The sequence below is a fragment of the Triticum aestivum genome, chromosome 6A (assembly GCF_018294505.1).
Source record: "Triticum aestivum cultivar Chinese Spring chromosome 6A, IWGSC CS RefSeq v2.1, whole genome shotgun sequence".
Lineage (NCBI taxonomy): Eukaryota > Viridiplantae > Streptophyta > Magnoliopsida > Poales > Poaceae > Triticum > Triticum aestivum.
Window position 1 is genome coordinate 391903534 of NC_057809.1, and position 6395 is coordinate 391909928.

Here is a 6395-nt window from a genome sequence, read left to right on the forward strand (position 1 = left end):
TGGACCAATGGGACCCTGGCTCGGGTTAAAGTCCTCCCCTTTCCTCGCCTTCCCCTCATCTCTATATCTCACAAGCTTGTTGTGGGAGGAGATGTTGGTGAAGTTGTTTGCATCATCGAGGTCAGACTGAGAGAAAGCCTTGACTTTCTTGAAAGAGGCAGTGTGGGCCATGGCATACAGGTCGTACACCTCTGGCACCTTATCCGCCTTATTGTAGCGTGCCTGAAAGAGAGAAACAATGAAAATGAGTAATTAAAGGGCTCAAGCTAGCATGATGAATGAATTGCATGAATCATGAAGCAAACCACATACCCAGTTGCGCCTGAACTGATATAAGTTGGAGCTGCCTTGATGGTGTGGCACACCTTCCATTTGGGCACGTTTGTCCTTGGCCTCGTTGTGGAGGGCTAGCCATTGTTTTGAGCACCACTCATCGACCAACACCTCCCACCAATCCATCCGATCCGCACACCATCTCGGAGGCGCCTAAGTTAGCAAATAGAAACTTGAGCGCTACGGCTAAGAATTACTAAATGAAGGAACTTAAGTAGAGAAGGCCTTAAGAATTACCTTCATGTACTGCTCCTTACTCAGGAACTTATCGCGGCACGCCGGCTTGGTCTTCTTGATACCACGCAAGGCGTAGTAGTCTCGAACAGCCTGCACCCGAGCCTCGTGCCGTAAGTTCTGGAGTAGGCGCTTGCAGACGTTCTCGATAACATGTGCCGCGTCCTCCTCGTATCCCTCCTCACACCTATAGAATGTCTGCAATCAAATGATACAATATTGATTAGTACAATTAATAACTAGCTAGTTGAAGATTTTTAAATGTGTAAAGGAGAAATTACCCAGAACTTTCTGATCACCATGTCTGCCCTCGTGTCGCACACGACACCATCGATAATCTCATCCGGCGGGGCCGGGGCAGCCACGTAGTGCTCCCAGCTCAATCCAAGCTCTGGAAGCCGACCCTCACTAGGCAACGTGACAAACCCCGGGAAGTTTTGCCGGCAAAGAACTCCAAGGACGGAGTTGGGCCGGTGGACACTATGATGGTGGTCCCAACCCCTGCAGCATGACAAGGCCAACGCATTAGTTATTTGAAAAAACATGAATGCACAAGGTACAAAAATATTAAATGCACTTACGTACCTCTCCCCATCAGGGAAAATCAACCACCTCTGCTCGCGGGTCACCGGCACGGACGGGAGCCGTGTAGCACCACGCTGGTAGATGGTGCCCCCTTCCTCCTCAAGATCAGTCGGCTCCCCGCCATCATCAGCATGGCCACTCGGCTCCTCGGGCTGATCCGGCCAGGTACCCCATCCGGACGTGTGCTCCTCCGGGGTCACGTGGGCCGAACTCTCGTGGGCCGAAGGCCAGTCGACCCGAGGCTTGTGGGCCCAAGACCCGTGGACCGGAGGCTCGTGGACCGGAGTCCGTGTAGCCTCCTCCTCGGACGAGTCCACCCTAGCAGTCACGTGCTCGGGTGAAACAGCTGGGGGTGGCGGCCAGGAAGGCGCCGTAGCAGTCACCCTACCTCCTCTCCCACGACCACGTGCCCCACCTCCTCTCTTCCTACCTCATCCCCTGCTGGGCACCGCGGTCGACGAAGAAGGGCCCGGCGGTGTGGCCATACTGTCCAGCAACGCTCGGCGGAGAGGTGCGTCTGGAATGGAAGACCTCAGACCACGCTCCCGACCAGCGCCCACCATCTTTCAACACCTGCCATGACAAACAGTAAACGAAATTAGTACAACATAAAAAAAGACCGACATGAATAATAATATGTGTATCACTTAAGTGTATCGTCATCAAGTACAACATAAAAAAATGTAATACCTGACACTACTAATAATCTCGATCAGTATCATCAATAAATGCATAATCATCATCATCACTATAATCAATGACGGGCTCATAGGGTTCATTGGCATCAACATGTGCAAGGCCACCTTGACGTAATCGATCAAGCATTGACAGGTCATCCGTAGCAGTAACCTCTTCTTGTTCCGGCTCTTCGTGTTCCTCCTCTGGGGTGATGTCAGATTCATTGTCGCTGTCTACTTCAATGTTTTGGGGTGAAGTATAGCCGTTCTTGAAACGCTTTTTGGAAAGATGTGCCTCTTGGAAGAATTCTCCTTCATATGTGACTGGGTTAATGTGAGGTTCATAATCCTCTTCCTTTGGGGGAGAAAGTCTAGCATGTGGCGGCACTTCATAAACGACATCCCAACCTTTCAGATTTGGATTAGTTTGGCAGGCCCACGGTAGATAGAATACTTGGGTTGCCTGTTGAGCCATAATATAGACATCAGGAACATCTAAATGAGTGCTTTGGTTGATTTCAACTAGCCCTACATGTTCATGAGTCCTTCTAGTCTCCTTCGGCTGAAACCAATAACATTTGAAGACTACGACATTCAGTGGGTTTTCACCATAGAACAGAAGTTCATAAATTGCTTCAACTCTCCCATAATACTCGGTACCTCCTTCGCTGATAGCAGATACACAACAATTTGTTGACTTTCGGTCGGCCATAGATAGCCCTTTGCCATAGGTACGAAAGCGATACCCGTTGATGTCGTACTTGTCAAATGAACGGACCTTATAGTCAAAACCATTAGCGACTTGTCTCAATTCGGCGTCCATAGACTCTGAATTAGCCTACAAGTTTAATATGAAAGGATTGTTGCATTATGCACAAATTAGCGAATGAAATGAAATTGTCTAATAGAAATTACCGTTTGTTTGAACCAAGAGATGAAACCGGGATAGCCACCTCCTTGCTTTGCGAAAAGCTCATACTCTTCGACGGAATCCTTTTGGATCTCCGCTCCATACGAGAATATGGCGACATATCGACTGTATGACATATCCAGGAATAAGAGTAGTTCAAAGGAAATAGAAGTTGCGAAACAATGTACCGAGAACTTACTCGATGTACGGCCGCACTTCTATCAGGTTGTTGAAGATATACAACGACATGGTCTGCCATTCTTCCTTATCCAAAGATACTGGATGTGAAACACTAGCTGGTGCAAGATTCCCTTTGAATAGGCTGAGGTTGGATCCACCCTTTTTAGGCTCGTCAGCATTGTACCGAGGCTTCGGATTATGCAAATGACGATTTTTGGCTTCGTAGTGCGCTATTACGAAGTTTGCCGCCTCCTCTGTGATGAATGCCTCAGCCATCGATGCTTCAATTCTACGTTTATTTTTACATTTTTCTCGAAGCGTCTTCTGCATCCTCTCAGTTGGGTAGCACCAACGATTTTGCACGCCCCCCCCCCCCAATCTTGCCTCGGTCGGGAGATGCAAAATCAAATGCTGCATTGGATTAAAGAAGCCCGGTGGAAAGATCTTCTCTAACTTGCAGATCAACTCCGGCGCCAACTCTTCCATTTCTTCTAGCACGCCAGGCGATAGTTCTTTCGCACAAAGAACACGGAAGAAATAGCTGAGTTCTGCCAGTACTAGCCATTCATCCTCAGGGATGAAGCCACGCAACATCACCGGCATTACCCGCTCAATCCATATGTGCCAATCATGACTCTTGAGACCAAATATCTTCAGTTTATCAAGATTCGCTCCCCTCTTTAGATTCGTTGCATACCCATCAGGGAACATCAACTGCTGTTGCACCCACAAGAGAATTTCCCTCATAGCTGGCCTTCCAAGATTGAACCATGCCTTTGGCTTCGTCCAGTTCTGCTTTCCTTTCGGTTCTTTCATGTTTTGTAACGGCCTATGACATAGCGCCTCTAGATCGAATCTAGCCTTAGTATTATCCTTTGACTTCCCATCTATGCCGAACAATGTACCAAAAAGTGCCTCGGCGATATTCTTCTCAGTGTGCATCACGTCGATGTTGTGTGGGCAAAGGAGGTCTTTGAAGTAAGGCAGATCCCATAAGCATGTTTTGTGAGTCCACGCGTGCTTAGTATTATACCCCTTGAAGTACCCTGGACGTTGTGGATCTGGCTCGAGAGTGTTTAACTGATCCAGGGTCTGTTGGCCTGTCAATGCAGGTGGTGCAGAGTTTTTGACAACTCTACCCCTGATGAAGTTCTTCTTGTCTTTCTGAACTTATGGCGAGGATCCAGGAACTGTCTATGCATGTCGAAGCAAGAAAACTTGCGACCGGCCTGAAGCCAACGAAACTCAAGAGCTCCCTTGCATGTGGGGCACGGGAACCTTCCATGCACACACCAGCCAACGAATAGCGCATACGCCGGCAAGTCATGCGTCGAGTACATGTACCAGACACGCATTATGAAGTTCCGTTTGCTAAAGGCGTCGTATGTCTTGAACCCATTATCCCAGGCTTCTTGCAATTCATCCTTAAGTGGCTGCATGTACACATTCATATTTTTGCCCGGATAGTTGGGTCCTGGAATTATCAACGTCAGGAAAATGTTCTTTCTTTGCATAATCTGTCCGGGGGGGAGATTGAGTGGAAAGACAAATACGGGCCAACAACTGTATTGGGCTGCCGTCATACCAAACACACTGAACCCATCCGTGTTGATGCCGACTCGAGGATGCCTCGGATCTGCCGCTTTGTCAGCATGTAATTCATCAAACTTTTTCCACGCAACACCATCCGATGTGTGTACCATCATCAGATTCCCATCAGCATCTAGTTCGGTTCTTTTGCCTGTTTTGTGCCATGTCATCTGTCTGGCCGTCTCTTCGACCATGAAAAGACGTTGAAGTCTTGGTACGATTGGCATATACCGAAGAACACTAACGGGGATTTTGGTCTGTGTCTTCTCACCCATACCGTTGTCTACCACAATATACCTGGAAGACTTGCAAATGGGACAATAGTTCAAGTCCGCATAGTCAAACCTAAATAAGGCACATCCTTTCTCACATGCATGTATCTTCTCATAGGGCATCTTTAGTGCACGGAGGATTTTGTCCGACTGGTACAGGTTTGCAGGCATTACATGGCCTTTGGGTAGAAAGCGTCCAAATACTGTCATAATTGCGTCATAGCATTCTCTGCCCAAGTTGAACTGAGCCTTCAGAGCCATTACTTGTGAGATGGCATCCAACTGACAAAGCTCAGTGTGCTCGTGGAGCGGACGTTTCGAAGACTCCAACATTTCATTGAAGGCCTTTGCAGATTCCTCCATCTCCTCGTCCGAATCCCGAGCATCGTCATAGCCTTGCACCATGTTTTCCATCCCGGTACCATGCTCGTCGGTGCGACGACGATCCACCTCAGCTCGGTCACGTTGGGCAGACTCACCATGAAATGTCCACGCCGTATAATCGGGCGTAAAACCACTCTTCTGCAGGTGTTTGCCCATTTCAGCCTCTATCTTCTTTTCCCAATTGCCGCACCGGAAACAGGGGCACCAGGTTTTCTTTTGGCCATTTGCAAATGCGGCTTGCACAAACCCCTTAGTTTTTGTGAACCATTCAGCGCTCCATTTGTTCTGACCAGTGTGACCGGTATACATCCAAGCACGATCACTCATCTTGACTTTCAGAGCTACTGGACACACAACAATTATATATGTAATTCACCATGTATATATTCATCAGTTGATCTACTTTGTCAATTTTATTACGTCCATGCAACCTACACTCTAATAGGTAATGATAGGTCCTAATCCCACCCGTGTATGTGTAGATTGGGTTCATTTTCCCATGCTATGCTCCGGATCCGACGCAAAATTTCGGCAGCACCTCCCTGCTGTTCTCCTGATACACGTCTCTGCAATAAACAGAGAGGATGTGTACCCGGAGAACAACAGGGGAGGCACTGACAAAATATATGCGTCGGATCCGTAGCAAAGCATATGGGAAAACGAACCCAATCTACACATACTCGGGTTGTCCATGGATAGCGTTGGACAATTCGAAAGAATCAAGGTTATAAATATGCAAATGCATGCATATTTATAACTATGACGCTTTCGAACGGGAGACACATATTGGTTACGCATACTGATGATTCAAGACACATATATAGCCAGCTATCAAGTTTCATCGGAATAGATCAAATAATTAATGGGAGAGGAGGACTTGTCATTTGTGCTCACCCACGAACGAAGGGGTAGAGCTCGTCAAACGCACGGCGAGGTCGTCGAACACCAAACCTCGCAGCGATGAAACAACTGCACATTTAAAACTACACGATCAACACAATTATATATGATGTTTTTCATAACAAAATCGAAAAATATATGACCTAACTAATAGTTCACAAATATATGACCCCGTCGGCCTCTGGAAGGCCAAAGAACACCTTTTCGGGAGGTGTCGGTGGTCGGGGTGTCCTGTCGGTGTCGGGGTGCCGTGTCGGGGTCGGGGTGCTGTTTCGGGGTCGGGGGGTCGGGGTGTCGTGTCGATGTCGGGGTAGTGCCGTGTCGGTGTCG